This window comes from Ambystoma mexicanum, chromosome 7q (assembly GCF_040938575.1).
Source record: "Ambystoma mexicanum isolate Mex_15411 chromosome 7q, UKY_AmexF1_1, whole genome shotgun sequence".
Classification (NCBI taxonomy): Eukaryota; Metazoa; Chordata; class Amphibia; order Caudata; family Ambystomatidae; genus Ambystoma; species Ambystoma mexicanum.
Window position 1 is genome coordinate 900,468,496 of NC_090941.1, and position 24,023 is coordinate 900,492,518.

Below are 24,023 nucleotides of genomic sequence, written 5' to 3' on the forward strand. Positions count from 1 at the left end.
TTTGGCCGAGGCAGCGTCGGTGTGCCGACCCGCTTCTTGCACCTGCTCCTATTTCCCATCCTAGGAGCAGGTGAGTCGGTCCCCCCCCTTGCCGATGCCATTTTATGAGACTAGTGGTAGCAACCGAAAGGCCTGAGGCGAAACACTATTTGATTACGTTCCGAGTGACGACTTAAATGACGCAATAGCCTGTGTGGAGCCGCAACCCAATACTTGTAGTGTATTGATTTAGCTTTGCGACTAGATCTTAGAATAAGCAAACGGAAAGGGGAGTCGAAGAAGCCGGTGGTGTTTCCTTCTGCACGATTAGACAAGAGCAGATAATTTAATGTTCGACATTCATAAGGAGAACCAATGCAAATTGGGATTGGGAGGGGTCTGTGAGAACCCAGAAGGTGTCTCACCCACTAGTCCCTGGGGATCTGTCATCCAGGTGGCCAGGACACTGCCATCGTTTTTTGGATCTAGTTCCTGGGGGTGGACCAGTGCAGAGGATAACCGGGGTGAGGGGTCTTCGGGAAGTGGTACACCAGATGGCGAGACACTGGGGTGCATTTAAAAAAGGACCCAAACATAAGTCCCTTTAACATGAATAGCAAGATTTTAAACACAAACAAAAACTGCCTGGCTTTTGTTTTTCAAGCTAAGTTAAAGAGCAATGTGGAAAAGGGCCTATCTGTCATTACCAGTGGTCAAACAGCATTTTGAAGGAGGAATCAAAGATCCCTGTAACATGGAAAACATGATTTTTAAACACTGAAAACAAAAACAGATTAAAAAAAAACTAAAGTGGAAAAACATCACTGCTCAGGAAAACAAAACATGTGGGTTGACAAAAGCACTGTATGTTATGTTTCACCTACACAATTCCAGTGACATTTGAAGAGCCACTTTGTCTTCATGGAAAATGACACCACAAGCTATACCCGGTTGATGGCTGAGGGCAAAACATCACAAGGTAAACTCCCACTCTCAGCCTGGATGTCACATCTCCCATTTAATCACCCCCGTGCAACAGAATTTCCTGCTGAAGGTTTCGAAAGCCCAGTGTTCTCCAGACCTGCTGGCTCTGAAAGCAGGAATTCAAGAAAGTCATCCTTGGCTGGAGCATGACAAAAAGGTATGAAGACTGGGGGCTGCAACTTCAAAGAGTAAACTACCAACTTCAGAGAGACTCAAACAACCTCTGGTCACAGGCTGGCCCAGGGAGACAGGTGGCTGTGCTGGATGAAGCAGATCTTCCATTTGCTGAACCTATGGATGTACAACTAATTTAAAAGGACTATCATTTGGGCCTTTTTCTCAGCAACCATAATGTGGATATCATTTTTTGTACCATTTTCTATGCAATTTCCAGCCGATTTTGGGGATATAAAATGCAACTACCTGTAATGGCAGGTTAGACTAGCTTTCTGGCTGATCTGAACATGTTCCAAATGTGAGAGCAGGTGGAAAATGAAATTAGAGATAGGCTTAATAATTCATAACTTACTTTTTATGGAAACAGCAGAAATGTGCCACATGGCCATCCAATATCATACGGATTTGGTGGTTGGCTTATCTAATTCTCCATGATCAGCTAAAAACTGAAAAGATGTTTAGTATGGCAGTTGCTAGTAAAATTATGAAGTTCTACATAACTAGTTTTTGTCAAAAAGTTGAAAGGAGAACAAAGGGGCGATTACAAATGGGAATTGCCATATGGTATTACAGACACCTAAACCAATCCCGACTTGGAGGCGGGGTTGCGAGGAGAGAGGATAACTGTCCAATCCCTAGTGGCAGGAATTATTGCAGGGTACCTCCCCAAGACTGTAAAATTGGTGAGGTCATTGCTGCTATATAAGGGGGACTGCACTAGGATGGAGGGCACACTAAACGGGGACACAGAAAAAGGAGGCCAGAGAGAAGAGACTGGGTCCTGTGGTGGAGAGCGGGAGGCCATCTTTGAGAGAGGAGTGACCACCCCTGCACTATCTTTCCAGAGTGTCCTGAGATGCAGCTGGCTTTCCTACACCTTAAACAGAGGCTTGCTATGCAAGTAGAACTAAGCCCTGGAAAACCAAAAGGTGGGGGACCAGGAACGTTTTTTCGGGGGGAGGGGGAGAATCTGCATGCCTTGAAAATTTAATTCCCCATTTGGCAGAACACTAGGTGGTGAATTTTGTTAAAATCCAAAATTAACAAAGCTCACTTCCCAGTGTGCACTGAAAACTATAGCCTATAATGTAATTGGGTAATCCTTGTTATCCAGCTAACCCGGACTTCTATAAGAAGAGGGGTTTCTTTGTTCTTAAATCAGTACAACCTTTTTATCCAGCTTCTCCAAAACAGGCCTTTCAGTAAGGAGTGTCTGAAATCCAAAATTCCCCAAAGCATTCAAATGTTTGTCTGACTTCCCAACATAGACCAAAGCAATGGGGGGGAACGAAAATTAAAAAGCGATAAATCACCCTGTGTTTGTTTTAAACCAAAGGTTTGGATCAAAATTATATTATTGATCAGTGTAATTATTTCCTAAAGTGAAATTGGAAAAAACTGTACAATTGTGATTGTGTTTTTCACAATTCACTTTTGTGATTTCTTTATGCTGACCGAAGTGTATTGTGTTGTGCCAGGAATAAAGTGGCGTTTGATATTTTTGTGCTAATTTCTATTACTTGTAATTTAAATAATTCCTGTACACCGGCCTGGTTCTTGGCTCATTGTTCGCTCAGGGGCAAGAGATCCAAGGGGCATGATATGGTCCGATGGGGCTAAAAAAAGATTCTGTTAAATACTTAGCTGAATAACCACTTGAGTGGGGAGGGAAGGGACTCCCTGTGTTGAGGGTGGCTTCTTAAACCGTTACAACGCAGTATCCCCTTCCCTGTAACACCTTTACCCCCATCCTTTTCCAACACAAACACTTTTGCATGGACAGCCACTATGGGAGAAAACAGACTAACACCCGAGCAGTATACCTGATGTGTCCCAACACAATGGTCAGGCAATCGCGCGCGCACACACACACACACACACACACACACACACACACACACTCCATTAAACTTCCAACATGGATAAAAGGCGGAGCACAAACACATTCTCAGCGGGGCAAAGCATTCGAGGAAACCGCCGCGGAAAGAGAAGATGGCACAACAGGAGGGAAGTTCCCGTCATCTTTCCAACAAGAAACCGTTACTTTCAAAAATCCTCCAGATTAGAAAGCGTAAAACCAGGAAACCAGGCTGAAGAATCATGCATTGTGTCTCGGAGAAACTCGGGGAAACTCCTGCTTCATTAATCAAGGCGGGGAGCAGCAGCCACCCTGGTGGCACCGTCTTGGCTCCAAAAACAAACCAGCATCAGTGAAATCACAAGACCAGTCTGTTTTGAAGCGAAGGTTGCAAGCAGCAACATTGTATGGCAATCGCTGGAACCAACATTGTTAATGTCAGATTCCCAGGTAACAGGAGATTATAGTATAGGTACTCCTTGGTGGCATTAGGTGGTTATAGTAGTTATAGCTGCTAGTGGGCTTGGATTGGCTGTGAATGCATTGTCGTCAACAATACAATCAGCCAGCTACAGTTGTCCCAGTTCAAGATGAGTTTCCTGCACAGCAGTGATTGGTTCAGAGACCACTGTGATGTAGTTTGTAACCTCAGGAGAGGTTCTAAACTGCCTTTCATTCAGGATCTGCTCAAGAGAGATCACAGCTTTTGATGAGTTCCTGTACAAATCTAGAGAAAGCAGAGAAAATACAATTTTTTTCAAGACAACCACCAGGAAGTGCCAGAGAACCTAAATTCAGATAAGCGACTGAGGCTTTAAAAGTTATGTTCAAGAAACAGTTTAAACACTGTACATGCAACTTCCATTTCTTGTAATTGCTTTAAGCAGTTTAGCTTATGATCAAAACTGAAAAAACGTTTAGTCGCTTTAGTGAAAAGTTATTAGTTTAATTGAAAGTGATTTTAACTGTGAGCAATCTCAAAGTAAAGTGTATGGAATGAACCTGCATGCGCTCCGGCATCAGCAGTGAGTATACTTCAATAAGGCCTTGTGCGTGAAGTTACATGAACATTTACATTGTGTTTGATGCAAGCTCGCCAGGCTTGTTTCGTGTCGCGTTAAATGAAAGGACCTTGCGACGTGAGCCAGTGTGAAGGAGCGTGAAAGAAAGCTGCATCACGTGCATCTATCAGTGCCATGTTGTGCAGGAAGAAAAGAACAGTGCCGGTCTGTTAAGCTGTTAATGCGGTAGCTGTTAGCAGCTGTATGTGAGGTCAACGTTATCCTGGTGCAGAGAAATATAAGTGAATTTCCTCGCACAAATTTCTTTTAAGCTCTAAAGGCGAAGCGCAGCACAGTGAAATCCAATAAAGACTTGCAATTCAGATTCCAGTCAGAGAAAACTGGACATCACATAGAGATAACCTAGTTCATGGATTAAAAGCATCTGGGGCATATTTTGAAAGGTTTAGGAACAACTCTACACAGAGTGAACAGACAGTTTTAAAATATTGTTGTATATAATTCAAGACAAGCAAGAGTAACGTTCTGAAGCAGCAGTTGAGAGCTGAGCAGCATTTAAATATTTACCAGTAATCCAACCTAAGCAAAGGTTCAGAAATCTCTGCAGAGAGCCAGCAGTGAGTTGAAGCAGCAGTTTACAAGAACATCCTTCATTTCCACCGAGTTGCCTTCAGGCTTAGAACAAAGGCAGTCAGGTAATCGGAGGGCTGAGGGAGTCGTTTATTTAAAATAAAGAGCTAATATCTCTTTTAATGGATGTTTAACCAGAGATGTATTTATTGCAGGTTTTCCAGAATTCTGAGGCATCCCGAAGTTTGAGGGTATCAGAGGAGGAATCCTGACCATTTGTTATTTTATCCACTTCCCCTTTGTCTGTTTTTTTTCTCAGTAGTTGTTGTGAATGGACTGCTGGGAGAACTGGTTTGGGGGTATGGAGGACTACTTGTATGCTCCTGCAGGATTTCGGCACTGGGACCTGAGAGTTAAAACAAGTGTGATGAAAGACGCAAGTAAAGTTGTACTGAGGAGTATTTGAATGTTGCAAGAAAGACAATACTTATGACAGAGTGGTCGAACACCATGTAATCAAAAGGTCTCTAAGGCATCCACCTGAGAAGTGGAAAAAGTGAAAGTTAAAATAATTCTAAATTGTGAATCGAAGTGGTCCAGGAAAATCCTGCACACAGTCGAAAGTCTTCAATTTTGCTACAGTAAAGAAAGTTTGGAAAATGAGAAAATTGGCCCAAGCCCGGCAGAGAGACTAATTGAAGGTTTTGTATTGAAGTGGGTCCGAGCCCAGCGTAGGGGGACCATGGGTGAACAGCGAATCACCAGAGAATTTGTATATATGAGAATTCTAAGAAGAAAGGAACTTTGAATGTTTGTCGCATCAGGCCCTCTGCCATTCAAAAGTCTCTTATTTCAAAGAGACGTTGGCACAGAAGGTCCCGATACTGAGATTCTGAACTGCATCCTTGTGCTAGAAAAGCCAGAGTATATGCTGAGCTCGAAGTGTGCCGCCTTGTCCAGTGCTGAAAACGTGGGGAAGGGAAGCGAACAGCTCAAATATCCTGACATATCACTTCTTAAACACTTTTCTTTTGCATAACATTGTTTCCCCACCATTTGTATTTAGAAGGAAGGATTGGCAATAGGTTTATTAGTATAGGCCCTTTTATTTTGACAAGACACCACTAGGACTGCGTTATTGGATGGTCGTAGCTTGCTCCCATCTTCAGATTTAGGATTAGATGCGCGTTTTTCAAACCCAATTGAAGTTCAATAAACACCCTTGAACTGTGATCACTTAGGTCTGTCTTAATGTTTGATGCCATGACTTCCTTACAGGTCCTTTGTCCTCTAATTAAAGAGAAGACGGGCGAAACAGTGTTTATATTGTTTTTGTCGTGTCATTCTATATGCAATTGTTCCAATACTCTGTACTAGACAAGCGAAAGGCATTGTCAGGAAAGAGTTGGCTCGGTAGGTGGGGGAACGGCAACACCGAGCCAGATAGCACCGGAGTTGCAAAATACAGTGGCGCAAACAGCCCAGAATAAGACACCCCATTTGGATCTACTTGTGACATTATTATTTCCCAACACCAAGGAAACAGTCTCTGCTATGGTGGATTCAGGAGTGACAGGGAACTTCTATATCACACAAGCAACAAAACTGGGGGAACACACCATTCCTAAGGAGGTAACTGAATCTGTACGAGCTGTGGATGGTTTGTGTTTAACTTCCAGGCCAATCCACTCAGCTCAACCAATCAGGATGTTGTGTGTTTCTGGACATGAAGTAATAACCTTTGATCGACTAGCAGCACCTCAGTTTGGTTTAATTTTGGGAATTCTTTGGTTGGCAACAACCCAATCAACTGGGGTGAACGCACATCGACGTTTGACTCTAAACAGTGTGCTTCACTTTTGAAGAGTTTGGTGGGCCCTACCACGTTTCTAGTAGAAGGGGCTGCGACTCAGGGCAACATTGGGGCAGTGGCCACTTACATTCCAGAAGATAATAGGGAGTTTGCAGAGCTTTTTGCCAAGGTAAAGGCGGAATCATTACCACCGAATAGATAATACGATTGTGTAATTGACCTTGAGCCCAATGCGAAACTACCATGCAGTCTTATTTATGCTCTCTCAGAGAAGCAAACATTTATGGCCGTACATAAAAGATGCTGGCATGTGGGTTCATTCGGCATCCCAAGTCTCCTATATCATCGCCTTTGTTTTTTGTACCAAAGGAAAGTACCTTAAAAACTTGTATGGACTACAGAGCATTAAACAAAGTTACTATCAAGAATAGGTTCCCTTTATTGTTGAGATCCCTTTCACTTCAACTAAAAGCAGCAAATATTCATACCAAGCCGGATCTAAAAAAAAAAAAAAAAAGGTGCATATCATCGTATTTGAGTGAAGGAAGGTGATAAGTGGAAGACGGGCTTCCGCACCAAGGTTTGTCTTTTTTTAATACATGGTAATACCATTTGGACTGTGTAATGCTCCAGCGGCTTTTCAGAATGTTATGCAGGAGGTGCTGCGGCATTACTCGGATGTCTTTCATATTATACATCGATGGCCTACTCAAACAGTTGCGCAACATGTTCACCATGTTAAGGTGGTGCTTGAACGACTACATTTACAATCTATTTGCTAAATTGGAGAAATGTGAATTCATATCACTAAAGTGGCATTTTGGGGTTTTATACTTGCTCCCACTCCATAAGCATGACAAGACAAGCCAGCCTTTCCCGTGGAGCAGGAGCTCCCTCCAACCCTGCAGGAGCAGAGGCCAGCCCACGAGAGGTCTACCATATATACAGAAACGGTAAGCGCACAGAACACTGCGCCTGAAAAAACGAAAATGCCTTTTCCACTTTGCCTTTTCTGCCAATATTGCCCAGTTGATGACGACTTTGTCTAATCGGCTCCAGTCACCAGCCTACAGGATCCTGTGCCCTCAAGCGCTTTAATTGGGTGAAATTGCACCCTGACCTCCATTGCCTACCACGAGGTAGGCACCACCTCCAATAAACTCCTAAACTCAGCCCAATCCACACTGCGGAGCCCCGATTGGCTTTCTGTGCCATTTCATTGCCCCATCACGTGCCGGCTGGTGAAGCCGGCCCACGGAGCAAGGCGGATACCTGTCCCAAGCCTGTCGACAGCCGTACACGCTGTTAGCCAGACCCCCCCCTGCCCACGTTGGTCCGGCTTTAGCCGACTCCAGCTGCACCATCACATGCTCTTAAGGTAACATTCATTTCCTGTTGTCCCACCGGCACTAACTTCCTCCGCCAAAGTTACTACTTGTTAATGTCCATTCCACACTGCATACACTTCACTGAAGCCCGCACACACCCTATCTATCATCAAGAATTGGCTCAAAATGCTAACAACTTGTACGGCAACCTATGTACTCTGCTCTGGCTCCACACTCACTAAGACACACCATCACCTTGTTATGGATGCCACTTGCCACTCTAAACAATATGCATCTGTATTCCTGCTTGTCAAGTAATCTGGCTCCTCTCAATGCTCCTCTATATGATATGATAGGTTATTTATAACACGCTTAATACCCAGAGGTTTCTAAGCGCGGACCTGGGAATCGAACCTGCGTTGCTCAGTGTCGTCTTGCTTCAAAGGCGAGCACATTGCCCCTGAGCTATCCTCCCCGAGACTAACCTGACCATGGTACTAAAAATGTAGCTACACCTGTCTGATTAATGGCAGTATAACTTATGTCATAATAGTATATTGCATTACTTTGTGCCCACGCGCTTCGCGTCCCCTGCTCTTATTTGCCAAGTGATTGTGTCCACTGCTCTTATTTGCCATGCAATTGTGTCCACTGCTCTTATTTGCCATGCAATTGTGTCCATTCGCCCAGTACCATCTCAACCTGATCAGGGGCGCTAGCCTAAGCCCTAAATGGATACCAGATTACTGCCGAAAGTGATTGTAGACTATTCTGAAATTGATTTTAGCCTGCTCCTGTTGAAATCTGTCCGTGTGCAACTTGATACCAGCCTACTTCCTGAAATTGATTTTAGCCTATTCTGATGCAAGTGATATTTGCCCATACCAGACCTACCTTGAAATAAACTTCACCTCTACCGGAAATCACCTCTCTATGGCTATCCAAATAGTTTACCTCACTATAATTCATCCCAGTCAAGTCCATGAATATGAGAAAAACCCTGAGGATCCACACATCCCAACTTTTATTAGGCCTCCTCGCCATAATGGCCTTTGCCTCATTGGCCACATGCCCACCAAAAGATAGAAATGTGAGACTGAGATCAAGATTGCCCCGCCTCCATGAAATCAAAACAAATTGTACCAGCAGACGCCCTATACGTAATGTTACCCAACCCACGGAATTATCTTAACGTGCACATCAGAATAGTTCCAACAATCTAACCACTGCACTTCCTACCATCACGTTAAAAAACTCCCCCTAGAGTTAAGACATCCACAACCAAACATCCTCCCACCACCAAACCCACAAGCACCCTATCACTATCAGGGTCACTTATCAATGCCAGATCCCTGGTGGCCCATGCCGCTGATATTGCAGATACCCTAACTAATGAGATCCTGGACCTGCTTGCCATAACCGAAACCTGGCTTCACGAGGCCGCAGGACCCGCCCTCATGGTAGCTGTACCGGATGGTTACCAGATACTCAGAGCTGATGGACCAAACACCAGAGGCGATGGATTAGCCATTATCTCTAAAACCAATCTACCTATCAGACTTGCCACCTCTCGTCCTTACCAATCCTGCGAGATACTTACAGCTAAACTTCCCCTATCTAATAACCGCACTCTTACTATCCACCTGGTATACAGACCTCCAGGACCATTAGGAACCTTTGAGTACGACCTCACCTGTCTCCTAGCTAATAACACCTCTGTTACGCTCACCTGGTATCCATGGGGACGCCACCCAGCCCTGGTTGGATGATTTTCACTCTCTAACCCTCTCCCGGTCCCTTGGTAAGGTCTCTGGTTAAAGATGGGTCTGCAATATAGGAGAGCTGGATTCAATACCAGATTGTCTATGTCAGGGGGCCCCAACCTTTTGGGTGCAATGAGCAAAATTGGCATATCAAATTAAATGGTGAGCAACATCAATTTTTCGACGGAACATATCGGCGCACAGTTGGCAGACAAATTGTTTGCAACACAAATTAGAAATGTAACAAAGTTAAAACTGTGTATAGAACATTTAATTTGCAGTACTTAATAGTTATCTAGACCACGTGTTATTCTAGTCAAGGAAATGTGGAAGGCCTTTAACTTAATTTGACGTTTAGTGATTTCCAAGAAATGTTGAGGAGATTGAGTGGTCAGTAGTACATTTTTAGACATATAGGACCAGTTCAGCTGTTCAAAAATAGAGTAGGAGTAAGTAAACATTACCAGGGGTTTCAGGTTCCTGAGCAAAATATTAGTGCAAATGTATGGACAGTAAAAAGGGCCACAAACGGGGCACTGATTTTTCAGATCTACTGAGATTTTGCCTAGGAATTTATGGGATCTTTAATGGCAAATGGTGCATTCCTAAGCATACGAGATCAGCAATACTGTTCCACAGTCATTGATGACTGTATTGTGGATGTTTTTTTTCTTCAGGAATGTTATGAAATGTTACATTTCTTATTGAACAAAGAGTAAACACAATCCTCTGGAGTTCATTTTCCAATGGCCAGAGTAGGCACCACGAAGAAGATATCTGACAGCCAGAGCGGCTGGTTGGCGATGCCTACGCTCGAAAAGGAGGCATTGGAAAGAATTACTAATTCACAAGAAATAAAGATATTCTCTTAAAACTGTTGAACAGTTCAGAGGCCACAAAGGAAAGCGAGAGTTTGTTTGAGTCTTTAGGAGAAACTATCCAGGACAGAGCTATTGGCAAACCATGCCCCCAAGTTTAGGAGCTCCAGGTTATAGAAAGGGATGCACCATGGTTCGATGCAGAATGTAGAATCTCAAAAAGAAAACTGAACCATGATTTAATGAGGGGTGTGTACACTGCTGGTCAGATTTATAGTTTCAAAATGGCATAAAAAATTGCCTTAAGTTAACAATAACTTATTTGGATTGGAATACAGGGAAAATTGATTATGAAAAATGTGGGCATGCATTTACCGTATCTGCCCATTAACCATGTGCCAGATGGGCACAGTATCAAACGATTACCATTTTTCCACTAGGACACTATGTAATATAAATACAGGTGACACCAAAATGAATGTTGTCGATAAATATGGTGGCATCAAACACAAACCTCACTTGTACAGAAAGTGTGCATGCACATTATTTAATAAATGAAAGTTGGGTATGCATACCACTTCCTTGTCCACTATGCTCATACTAGCTGTACCAAGGAACGGAATAGGCCAATTTTCTCCATGACACAAACATGGTTCAAATAATGTACTCATTAATACATTTATCAGCTGGGCAAAGTAACTGGGGATGACAGGGTTTTAGCAATGAGACTACCATAACTAGTAAGGACATTTAATGTAAAATTATGTGCATGGTGGCACCAAACACAAATCTTGCATGTATAAAAATAAGCCAGCTGGAAACACAGCGGCTCATTGGCCAACATTCTTGCACAGTCCGGGACTCTGTACTGACTACAGTGCTACGAGGTCTCATCCATTCAGCACCTCCTTCTAGGCCTCCACACAATGGCCCAGAGCAACTGGCGAGCAACAATTTAGGGTGCCGTGAGCAACATGTTGCTCCCGAGCTACACGTTGGGGATCCCTGGTCTATGTGTTTCCACCTCCCTTGGCCTCAACTCCTTCCTCCCCCTTGGGCCTTCTCCTCACCTTAATATTGTAAAAGGTGGATTCTCCGCCCTGCTCCTCGTGGCAGGGGCGCGTAGATGTGGAGGGCGAGCAGCGACCAAGTTACTTCACTGGTGCAAGCCCCCGTGTGGGAATACAGGCCTGCTGCGACTCTGTAGGTTTGCTGCTTTACAGTCTTTATATGCAGTTCTTATGTTCCTCTTAGTTCGAATAATAATGTCTTGCTTGTTTCCATTTAGGTATGGAAAGATATTTTGGTGTTGTCATGCAGTTTTAAGATGAGCATGGGCCGATAAGCGAAAGCGCGTTGTGCGCGATGCTGTCCGTTGAGTAAGGTGCGATGCGCGGCGCTGTTTCGCCTTTTGTATTGCTAACCTGTCTTCTCTCCTTGCAGGTCGCGATGTTCCTCGCCAAGCGCCATAAAGTTCCAGCGAGGATACGGACCAGGAGATGACAACCCAGGTAAGAATTGTGTGGCTTTCTTCATTCGGGAGGAAACGTGAGTAAACCCCTACTAATGCTGTCTTTCTTTCTCCTCTTTCCAGGTTATGGTATTCCAGGATGCATGGGGTGCCGGATGATGGGAGTTCGTACCTTCAAGTGAGTGGAACTGAAGTCGGCGATGGATTGAAGACAGGATACTGTTCCAGGTAAGTTTCGTAGTGTTCCTTCTCTCTCTGCAGGTCCTTGGTTTCAGGTAAGCTGGCATCAAAGAACTGGACACAGTGAGCGTTACGCTGCCCACAGCAGAATAACGCGAAGCATGTTCTGCTGTTTGGGTGCGGTTTAAATAGTCTCAGGTAAAGTGGTCCAGGTAAAATAGTCCCCGGCCTGCCACACCCAAAGTAGTCCAGGTAATATCGTCCCAGGCCTGCCACACCCAAAAGACTAGACCGCATAGCTTAGTTCCTTGTAACTGAGCTATGTGTGTGCTTCCATGTTGGCTGAACCCCTCCCCAAGTTAACTAGTCCCAAGTAAATAGTCCCATTCTAATGTTGGTCATGATGGTTATGAGCCTGGCGGCAAAGGTGCCATGATTGACACCAAGAGAGTCTTGGATGAGGTTTTAAGGCCTTTGACCTGGCCCTAACTGGAAGGCTGACTTGCCATTGAGGGGAGGGTAAGGGTCATGACAACCAAAGACCATGCACAAATCCTGCTGCTGGGAGACATTAATCTTGGTTTTAACGAGACTGATGACAAATATGCCCAATCAGTCGCTGCACTACTAAAGGATCACAGGCCGACACAAAAAGTCATCACCCCTACCAACATTAAAGGAAGGACCCTAGATTGGGCTGCCAACCTGAACTGTAATATTACCATTACTAACATTACCCCGCAATCCTGGACTGACAATTATCTAGTCACCTTAACTGCTACTCTAGACCTCATTTGCCCTAAAACCATAGCTATGGCACCGCCACTCCCCACTAGAAGCAAAAAAAAATATTACAGCGGAAAAGTTACTTCCACATCTTCTTCCCGCTATTAACAATATAGCCAGTAATACAAACCCTACCTTACTAGTGGAGGTCTTCAACAGTGCCACGACCAAGGCCTTGGACACTATTGCACCTGTGAAACGCCGTAAAGGCAGACGGAAATCTCACCTAAATGCCTGGTTCACGCCTCAACTTAAAGAATTAAGACTCCAGAAAGCTTCAATCAATTTGGCGCCACTCTCCCACTGACGAGAATAAAGCCAAGCTAACAAACCTTTCCAAACTATGCAAGAATTCAATAATTAGCACAAAAAATAATATATTCAATGACAGAATATCTAAGGCGAAGTCAGACACCAAGGAACTATTTTATATCCTTCGGGAAATTGAATCACAGATACCACAGGCTGACAGCACCCCCAAGGATAAGCCCTGGTGATGCACTATCGAATAAAACCACCCTACAACTTAAAATAGCTAAAAAGAAAGCCTCACTGCTCTTACCCGAGCAGCAACCCCCTCTAGTCACACTGGCCAGTACCACCCCACCATTCAGTTTCAAGAAAATTTCAATTTCTGAGACAGAAAAAAAAAAAATCATACTCTCATAAAAACCTCCAAACTGCAAAGGAGACAACTGCCCAGCCCAAATCATAAAGGATGCAGCTAGAGACCTCTCCCCTTTCATCTCGAAGCTCATCAACGCCTCATTCAAGACAAACTCAGTGCCCAATAATCTCAAAGAATCTTGGGTGCTACCACTGCTAAAAAAACAAACCTTAGACCCTTCCATCCCGACCAACTACAGACCTATCACCACAGTCCCCTTCTTACTTACAATTATCGATAGAGTAGCTTATAGCTTACCTGCAAATACAGGCCTACCTGGAAGCCAACCACCTAATAGGATCACGTCAGTCCGGCTTCCGCCCTCTCCATGGCACGGAAACAGCCTTAATAGACCTCAAGAACCAAATTGACGAGTTGAAGGACAATCGGAAATCAGCCATGCTACTCCTCCTTGACCTATCGGCAGCCTTTGACTTGGTGGATCACGCAGTCTTATGCAACCACCTTAGGTCGGTTGTCCATTTCTCAAGTGACACTATAACCTGGGTTAAGTCCTTCCTAGCTAACCGTACAATGAGAGTCTTATCCCCTTCAGTAGGTGCTGATCCCATACAAGTCTCCTGCGGCGTACCTCGGGGATCATGTGCGTCTCCCATTATGTACAACATCTTTACTAAGCCCTTGTTTGACAAGTTGGACAGACTGGGTGTCACCTACACCAATTACGCAGATGACACCCAGATCCTCATTCCCCTTTCGGGCAACTTCCTGGAGGACTCGGCCTTAGTAAACAAGATATTCCTCCTCATTCAGGAATGGATGGCATCCCACGGCCTATGCCTGAATGACGACGAAACAGAGCTACTGATCCTAGGTTCTGAGACGGCCATTAAAAAAAAACTCAACCCCAGCCATGCCTCATTCAACATTAACGTCATCAAAGTGATGAACGCAGTTAAAACCTTAGGCTTCTATCTTGACGCTGCACTTACCCCTAAGAAGCAAGTTAACTCACTAACATCTTCAAAAGCATATACCTGCAAACTGATCCGAGCCTGCAGACCATTTCTCTCAGAAACTAGCTGCATTACCCTGGCCAATGCACTTATAATATTCAGATTGGATTATTGCAATGCTTTGTACACGGGAGCCAATAAATACATTGACAAAATGCAAAGACTTCAAAACAATGCTCTGAGAGCTGCTCTAAATATCTCCAACAGAGATCATATCTCCACATTCAGAAGAAATGTCCACTGGCTTCAATGACAGGATCCTCCTCAAAACACTCTCCCTGACATCCAAATGCCTGAACAATATAGCTCCACCTCATCGCGTAGAAATAATAAACAAGAGAATTACTGCCCGTCCCATGAGATCTGCCAACGTTCATACCTTAGAGGTCCCTAGATTTAAACGTACCAAAGCCGGCGGTTCTAGTTTCCCGGTCATAGCCACACAATCTTGGAATGCACACTCTCTAGATCTCATAACAGACCAACCTTACACCAGATTCAGACGGAAAGTCCTCACCTGGATACGTACTAACAATTCCTAAACCTGCTGCTATCGAACCAAACCTAGCTCTTCCGGTACTTATACCATGACTGCACTTGCTACCCAATGCCTGTTAGGCTTCACCGTTCTTAATGTATCCATTACTACTGTACCACTTTACTGTAATCATGCAACACCTATTTGTGACCACTAGTCTCTTTGTAAACTATGTGGCTGTCTATTTCCAGTATGTATGTACCTATTTTCTCTGTAACTAAGCTTCAAGTATACTTGTAATGTTGCGCCCAGCTACCTAAGGGTTTGGTGCGCTTTATCAAACAAGAAGGCACAAGCAGTAACTAAGTGGTCATCTCCTCAGTGTGTGAAAGTTGTCCAGTCATTCTTGGGGTTTGCAAACTTCTGTCGTAGATTCATCAACTTCAAACCATCACTCTGATAACGCGACTCCTCAAAGGAGAGTATGTTCATCTGTGATGAGTAAGCAGAATCTGCTTTTAGGAAGTTAAAGACTGCATTTATAGAGGCCCTAATCTTGCAGCATCGATTTGGAGAAACCATTCCAAGTGCAAACAAATGCGTCCAATCTAGCTATTGGGGCGACCATTTCACAACACAATAAGGGGTTATGCACCCGGTAGCTTTATTCTCATGAAAGTTGACTATTTGTGAACAAAATTAGGCTGTCACTGATGAGTTATTGGCTATGTGGGCAGCTGTCCAGGAGCATCAACGCTATCTGATGGGTGCTTGCCATCCAGTAACAGAATTAACGGACCGCAGGAACCTACTAAGTACACGACTGTTGCGTTGGTCCAAATATTTGGAGGAATTTGATTTTGACGTCACTTATCGTTCAGGGAAGAACGACAAAGTCTGATGCCTTGACTAGACAGGAAAACACATGTTCCAGTTCCAAAAGACCAATATATCTTTGGAAAGAATAGTGGTGGCAGTAGCCAAAGAAATGTTAGAGGTGCAGAGGAGTCTCTCTGCTAATGAATTGCGAGCATGGGAAACCAAGGATGAGTTGAGGATGATACGACATGGGTTGCCACATCAAGAGGGTAAATTGTACTTACCTACAATACCCGTAAGAGAAAAGAACAAGTTACTTCTTACCTGGTAACGTTCTTTCGAGGGGATGTTCCTCCGACGTATTCCTTATCTTTGATAATACGTTTCCAGCTTGCTGGCCTCGGAAATTTTTTCTGTAGAGGGCGCTGCGCGTCGACGTCCGCCAAATCGATGTCCCTCGACGGCCACCGTATCGGCGCTGACGTCACCATGCCCATAAATAGACACGCGCTGGTCCATTGCTCAGTTCCGTTTTGTAGTATAAGAAAAGACATGCCTGAATCGGTTAGTAACCTTGAAGGAGCGAAAGCTGCAACCACAAGGGAAATGTTACTGCAGGGATGGATGGGAGGGGCGATAAGGAATACGTCGGAGGAACATCCCGTCGAAAGAACGTTACCAGGTAAGAAGTAACTTGTTCTTCGAAGGGATTGTGTCCTCCGACGTATTCCTCATCTTTGATAGACTCCATAGCAGTGGTATGTAATTGGAGGAGGGAGTGATAGTGTTATGTATCCCTTTAGGGATGGACCGAATGTAATACGGCCTTGCCAAATCTGGTCTCTTGAGCAGTGGAGGAATCCAGATTGTAAAATTTTGTGAATGTATGGGCGGACGACCATGTGGCAGCCGCACATATGTCCCGGACCGGTACCCCTCTCTGGAGAGCCGAAGAGGCTGCGATACCCCTGGTTGAATGAGCCCTGAGATTTTGGGGTGGCTCTTTCCCTGCTAGTCTATAACATTCCCGGATGGCCAAGATAATCCACCTGGAGATGGTTTGTTTTGTTATGGGTAGTCCCAACTTGTGACCTGAGTATCCTACAAACAGTTGGTATGCTTGCCTGATCCTAGCCATTCTGCTGATGTAAAAGCTGAGAGCTCGCCTAGGGTCCAGACTGTATAGCCTTTCCTCCTCTTTCCCCGGATGGGGAGGAGGGTAGAATGAGGCAAGGTAATTTTCTGAGTAATATGGAATTCAGAAACCACCTCTGGGAGAAAATTAGGCTTCACCTGAAGGACAACCTTGTCCTTGTGGAAGATTGTATGTGGGGGTTTACAGGAGAGAGCTTGTAGCTCACTCACCCTCCTAGCAGATGTTAGTGCTACCAGTAGGACAGTTTTAAGTGTGAGAAATCTCAAAGCGTAAGTTCGAATGGAGTGCCCATTAAGTAGTTTAAGACTAAATTTAAGTCCCATAATGGAACCTGGAATGGTTTTGGAGGGTAAACATTAGTTAGACCCTTGAGAAATTGTACCACTAGAGGAATTTTTAAATACGATGGTTCCTCTGCAGTGCGCTTAAAGATGGAAAGCGCTGCGAGATAGCCTTTTACAGTGCCAACTTGAAGGCCTGAGTTTGCCAAGTAGAGTAGAAACGATAACACTGTTGGTGTACCGCATGAAAAAGGGTTGAGATTCTCTTCCCTACACCAGCTGCAAACTTGTTCCAACGGCAGCGGTATAAAGACTTTGTTGCTGGTCTTCTGGCCGAAAGCAACACCTCCATGACGTCATCAAGGAGATCCCAATCCTTGTACCTCAACCTTTCAGAAGCCAAGCGTGAAGGTTGAGGGTTCTGGTGTCTGGATGGAGAACCTGACCTCCCTTCTGCGAGAGAAGATTCTCTTTGAGTGGAAGACGGATTGGAGGGCAGATGGACATATCTAGAAGGTCGGGGTACCACGTACTCCTGGCCCAATCCGGGGCAATTAGGATCATGGTTTTCCAGAATCTTCTCAACCTCCTGATCATTTGAGGAATAACAGGGACTGGTGGGAATGCGTAAAGGAGTGGGAACTCCCAGTCCACTACGAACGCATCTCGTAGAGCTCCTCTCGGGGGAAATTCCCTTGAACAGAGCAGATCGCACTTCCTGTTGGTGCTTGTGGCGAACAGATCCACCTGAGGGGTTCCCCAAAGGGCGAAGATCTCTTGAAGGACTTCCTGAGCTAGCTCCCACTCGTGGGAGACTGTGCTCTGCGTGCTCAGAGCGTCCGCTGTCAAATTCTTCTCTCCGGCTAGGTGGACTGCCGATAGAGAGATTCCTTCCCGAATTGCCCAAAACCAGAGCTGCATTGCCTCTGCACAGTGGCAGTGATCCTACGCCTCCTCTTTTGTTGAGGTACTGGATGGCCACCGTGTTGTCCGTCATTATCAGGACATTTCTCCCCTGTACTGAAGGCAGGAAAGCTTTCAGCGCTAGTCTGATCGCTCTCAGCTCTAATAGGTTGATATGTAGTCTGGACTCCGATGGAGACCAACGACTGCTGATGGTCAAGTCGTTGGCATGGGCTCCCCACCCTGTGAGCGAGGCGTCTGACTACTGTCATCTCCGGCCATGGTTGCCAAAACAGTTCTCCTTTCAAGATGTTCTCTGAATAGGCCCACCATTGAAGGTCGTGGGCTACCTTGTCCGGAATCCGGAGGAGGTCTGACATTCTCCGAGAATTGTGACCACTGACTTCTCAGTGCCCACTGAAGAGATCTCATTCTCAGGCGAGCCTCTGGCACAAGGAAGATGCATGATGCCATGAGGCCTAGCAACCTCAAAAAGTCAAAGGCTGGGAGACGCTGGGCATTTTGAAACTTGGTGACCATCTGTAGAATATCTTGAGCCCTCACCTCTGGTGGCGAGGCTTTTCCCAGGGAAGTGTCCAGGACCACTCCAATGAACTGGGGTCTCTGAGATGGTATCATCTGCGACTTTAAATTGAGGGAGAAGCCCAGTCTGTGAAGGAAGAGGCAGACATAATCTAGCTGGGTCTGGGCCTGTTCCGAAGATACGGCCCTAATCAGCCAATCGTCCTGGTAGGGATAGACGTGGATCCCTTCCCTCTTCAGATTCGCCGCCACTACCGACATCAGCTTGGTGAAGACACTCGGGGCGGAGGTCAGCCCAAATGGCAGAACTCGAAATTGATAATGAGAGTTGCCAATTGCGAACCTCAGGTATTTCCTGAGCTTGAGATGGATTGGCACATGGAAATAAGCATCCTGAAGGTCCAGAGATACCAGCCAGTCCTGAAGCTGGAGGGCCTGAAGGATCTGAGCATTACCATGTTGAACTTGTCCTTCTTGAGAAACTTGTTCAATTCTCGTAAGTCCAGGATGGGTCTCAGTCCTCCATCCTCTTTTGGGGTAGGGGCGGGGGGGGTGGGGGGGGTGGGGGGGGGGGCGATGGGGTGCGAGTACCAGCTCTTGTTCCTGTCCGCTACAGGTACCGGTTCTATGGCACCTTTCTCTAGCAGGTCCATAATTTCCTGCAAGAGGAGCGGATCTGGAACTTTTAGGGAGCTGTTCCCCGGTGAATGTCTGAGGGATGTGCAGAAAGGGTAGGCAGTAACCTTGAGCAACTGTCTCCAACGCCCAAGCATCTGACGTTCTAGCCTGCCATTCCGTCAGATGGTGAGTTAACCTGCCCCCTACAGGTGTCTTGTGTGCGAAGGCCTCAGAGTGGTTTGGGGGAGGCTGATGCAGATGCCGAGGGTAAAGAGGCACCTGCTGCGGTCTTAGTACCTTTGACCCATCCACCTCGGGTGGATCTTCTTTGGCCTCTTTGAGCCGGCTGTCCTCTGCCTTTTCCGAATGCGGAATAGCAAAAGGACTTTCCTCTCCCAGAGGTTCCTAGGGGGCGAAAAGGAGTTTGACAGATAGCAGCTCCTAAGGATTTTGATGCTGCTTTAGAAGTCTGTAACTTTTCCAGACTGTCATCCGCCTTTTTCCCGAATAATGAAGAGCCGTCAAAAGGGCATATTCAAAAGTCTGGCCTATACATCAGGGGCAAAGCCCGACTTTCGCAACCACGCATGCCTGCGGATTGTTGTACTTGCCGCCATGGCCCTGCTGATACTGTCAGCAGAATCAATGCCAGTTTGAAGTGATTAGCACATGGCATCTTTGCCATCTTGAATCATGTTAAGGAAGGCTTCCTTCTCCTCTCCATCGGGTATGCAGTCAGCCACTGATGAAGCACACTCCCATAAAGTGTGACTGAACCTGGCGAGCGCACAGGTGGCGTTGATGGACTTCAACGCCATACTACAGGCAGAGAAGACTTTCTTTGCCATAGAGTCGTACCTCTTGTCATCCCTATCCTGTGGGACAGTAGGGTAAAGCAGTCCTACTGCTGGATGAAGTTGCCGTTTGAACCACCAGGCTCTCTGGGGTCGGGTGTTTTGACAGGTATTCAGGGTCAGCAGCCGCTACTCTATACTTTGTCGACAGTCTTTTATTGACTGCTGGAATAACTTCGGGAGTTTCCCAATTGGATGCAATTTTTCTTTGTAGGGCTGCATGGAAGGGGACCACCGGGTCCTCCTGTGGGCCTTTGTCCAATATATCCGTTAGATCATCCTGTTGGAAAACAGGTGAAGGCGCAGACCAACCCATAAACTCAATTATTCTAGCCATCAGGGTTCTATATGGTGTTTCGGCAAGTTCCCCTGGTCTGGCTTTACAAATTCCACTTCTGGGGAAGTGTCAAGTCCACTTGCCTCATGAAGTGACTCCTGTAGTTCCTTCAGCCTTCTTTCTTCAGAGGTGAAATCCTCTGCAGCAGGCAGTGTGGATCTCTGTAAACCAAAAGTTTCTTGGTCAGAGTCTTCCCTTTCTTCATAAATTGAAGACAGACCAGGGTATTCTGATCTCTGAAATGGAGGAAAGCCCATCTCTAGGGCCGAAGGAGCCAAACTCGTCATTATTGGACGATAAAATGTCGAAGTCGTCGACGCCGATGTAACCGGCTTCGAAGGCGCCGAAAATGGCGTCGAAAAAACTGGGAGGGGTCTCTAAGAACTCGAGAGTATCGGGATCCTACTGGAGGGCATCGACGACAGTCTCGGCGTCGTGCCGGAGGCCCTTGAAAACACCGTTGGCTGTGGAGCCTTGGTCCTCTCATCGGCGTCGAAGATGGCGTCGAGTCAATCGACCGATGCGTCGCGGAACCCGTGCGTCGAAGGAATCTTCGACGACGAAGACGGTGCCTTCTTACCCGATGGCTCATGGCGCTCTCGGGTGGAATGTTTCGCCGGGTGCTGCGACTCGGGACGTTTTGATTTTTTGGGTTTTTCACCCTGGGTATCACCCTCAGCTGTCTTCGAGGGGGTAGAGGCCGCGTTCTCGAAGACGCTTAACATTTTCTTTCTGAATTCCTCCCACTCAGCTTGAGAACTGTGTTTTGTGGGACAGGAAACTCTTTCTGGGGACACCGAAGACGAGGAATGGGACCTTCGACGTCTCTTTTTTGAGTGTCTAGATCTCGATGAATGGTGGGAGCTGCTTCGAGATCTAGAATGGGAGTGTTTGACGGCGAGGAGACGAATGCCTCGACTCAGCCGACAAAACCTTCGAGGAGGATTTGGCTGACTTACCTCTCTCGAGCTTCCCCTTTCGCTCCTTCAGGGCTTTCGCAGTCATGGACATGCAGTCCTCACACTCCGAACAATGGTGCTCGGACCCCAAGCAGCATAAACAGACCCTGTGTGGATCCGTTATTGAAATTTTTTACTGCAGTCTCGATTTTTTGTTGAAGCCGGATCGCGGCGGCGTCGGTTCTGTTGAAGAAGCCATCGAGAACGATAAGGAACGATAAGGAATATTCGTCGAAATAGATTTAGATAAACCTGACTGAACTGAGCAACGACGTTCCGAGGCCCCACGAAGCGCAGAAAAACCGAACTGAGCAACGGGCGCAGCGCGTGTATTTATGGGCATGGTGACATCGGCGCCGATACAGTGGCCGTCGAGGGACATCGACTCGGCGGACGTCGATGCGCAGCGCCCTCTACAGAAAAAATTTGCGAGGCCAGCAAGCTGGAAACGTATTATCAAAGATAAGGAATACGTCGGAGGACACAATCCCTTCGAAATTAACATTTTGGTGTCACTAGTACTCACCCCCCTCCCCTTGGCTGGTCATGCCGGGGAACGGAAGACTAGAACATGGTAAGAAGATACCTTTGGTGGCCAAGAATGAATACTGATGTACATAACTACAAACATTATGACACATGCATGAGGTCCAAGGCAGACAATTCCAGCAGGTCGGTCTGCTGCAGCACTTGCCAAGTATGAATGAACAACAGAGACAATTATTTATTTAGCATTTGTATGGCGCCTATACAGCAGAAAGTCTTTCAAGGCACCACAAGACTAAAGGGGAAGGGAGCAGAGGAGAAGGAAACAAACGTTCCTACTAGGCCATGTGACATTCGGATCGTGCAAGTGCAGCAACAGGAAATGCAGATTGGGGGGGGGGGGGGGAGATAATGGAGGGGCCGGGCGAGGGGAAGTTGAGGGCAGGGGTGGGATGCAAGGAAGGGCCACAGGGGCTGGGCAAGTGCTAGGTGAGGCCTGGAGGGCACGTGCTATAGGGGATGGTGCGAGGGGTAGGTAGTGCAAGAGGGGGACTGTAGTCTGATCAAGGAAGGGTGCCCAAAATCAAGTGCAGGGTGCTTAGGCAGACTGGTCGAGGTGGGGGCCTGGCCCCTGTGCGACTCCGAAGAGAACAGGCAGCCAGGCGTATCAGCAGGGGGGTGCATTTAGCAAGGAAGGGGTAGAGGGGAGGAGAAGAGAAGGTCTTGAGAAGCTTCCGTAAGTTAAGGAGATCCAGCAAAAGTCTGAGAGGGGCAGGGAGGCCGTTGCAGAGGGAGGCTCCTGCCAAAAAAAGATCTACTGCACAGTGTCTGCTTGGAGAAAGGTCTGACCTGCAGAGAGTTAGAGCTGGAAGAACGAATGACTAGCAGGGAGGCATTTCGGAGAAAAAGTTTAATGTATCGTGGTCTCACGCCCCAAAAAGCCTTATGGATGATGCAGAGGGTCTTGCATTCTATCTGTGCATTCACCAGGAGCCAGTGGAGAGGTTTAGGGGCAACAGAGATGAAGTTCCTGCGCCTGAGGACAAGGATAAGTCCTGCAGTCCTATTCTGGATTAGTAGAAGAGGGCGAAGGGAGGAAAGAAGATTAAGGAAGAGGCTGTTTCAGTAGTCCAGCCTGGAGAGAACGAGCGCTCTAGAGACACTGAGTTTCTGGGGGAAGGTGAGGAAAGGGATAATGCATCTGAGGAGGTTAAGCTGAAAGTGAGCCTTCTTGGCAAGGTCAGCAATATGAGGCGAGAAGGAGAGGAATCGAAGATGACCCCCAGGTTTTTTGCCACACAAGAGTGTATCAATGGATTTTTTTAACAGACCTCCCCAAGGATTAGAAGTACGACACCATAATGGTAGTGGTGGATTATGTCTCTAAGCAAGTGCACTTTATTCCATGTGTTGGGGTGCCTAATGCTGGAGAATTAGCTGCTTTGTTGTTACGTGGCAAGGTTGCATGGATTACCAAGGTCAAAAGTATCTGAACGGGGCTCTCAATTTGTATCTGTTTTGGCGTGCATTCTTTTTAGGGAGATTTATCATGTTTATGCTTCATCCCCATCTTCTAGTGGGAGCCCCCAGCACTTCTTACTGGACTTCTGGACCAGTTTCTTTATATTCTGAATGAGTGAAGCCTTTTTCCACTCATTCATTCTTATGGGCTCTACCTTCTTTGTGTTTTACTTTTTCTATGGAGTCTACTTTCCTCCATATCTTTTAAGGCATCTGTATTTTACTTTGGCAGCACACATCTCCTTGTGGGCAGTGCTGCTGGGAACCCTTTGTGTTCTCCTTTGAGATTCTTACCTTATCCTTAATGTCTACAGTTCTCAAGGATAGAGAAATACTTTATCTCTCCTAAAACTTTATATTCTGAGAGATTGGCAAACACCACCTTATGTGGAGTGCCAAAGGGATACTTAGTATCCCGCTCTCTCTGCTCTTGTGCCTTTTTAGTCACAGACAACCTTCCTAGTTATGGCTGGTGGCAGTGGATGTGTTTTACTGACTATTGTGCTATGTTTTACTGCATACTGTATTCACAGTCCTGGCTGTACACAATAGGGGCACCCAAATACAAATGTGGGGGGATGGGGGTTGGGGGGGGTTTCTGGCTCCAGTGTGTCTGGGTAGGCAGAAAGTGGGGGGGAGGAGTTATTCACTCTCCTGCCCTTTGTCTGTCCAAGT

General features: G+C 46.1%; 1 protein-coding gene across 1 annotated transcript in view; it reads right to left on the reverse strand.

Annotated features, from left to right (window-relative positions):
- The window catches only part of EED (embryonic ectoderm development), a 677,001-nt gene that overhangs the window by 460,642 nt on the left and 192,336 nt on the right, over positions 1-24,023 (reverse strand). The gene's annotated exons all lie outside the window — the stretch shown is intronic.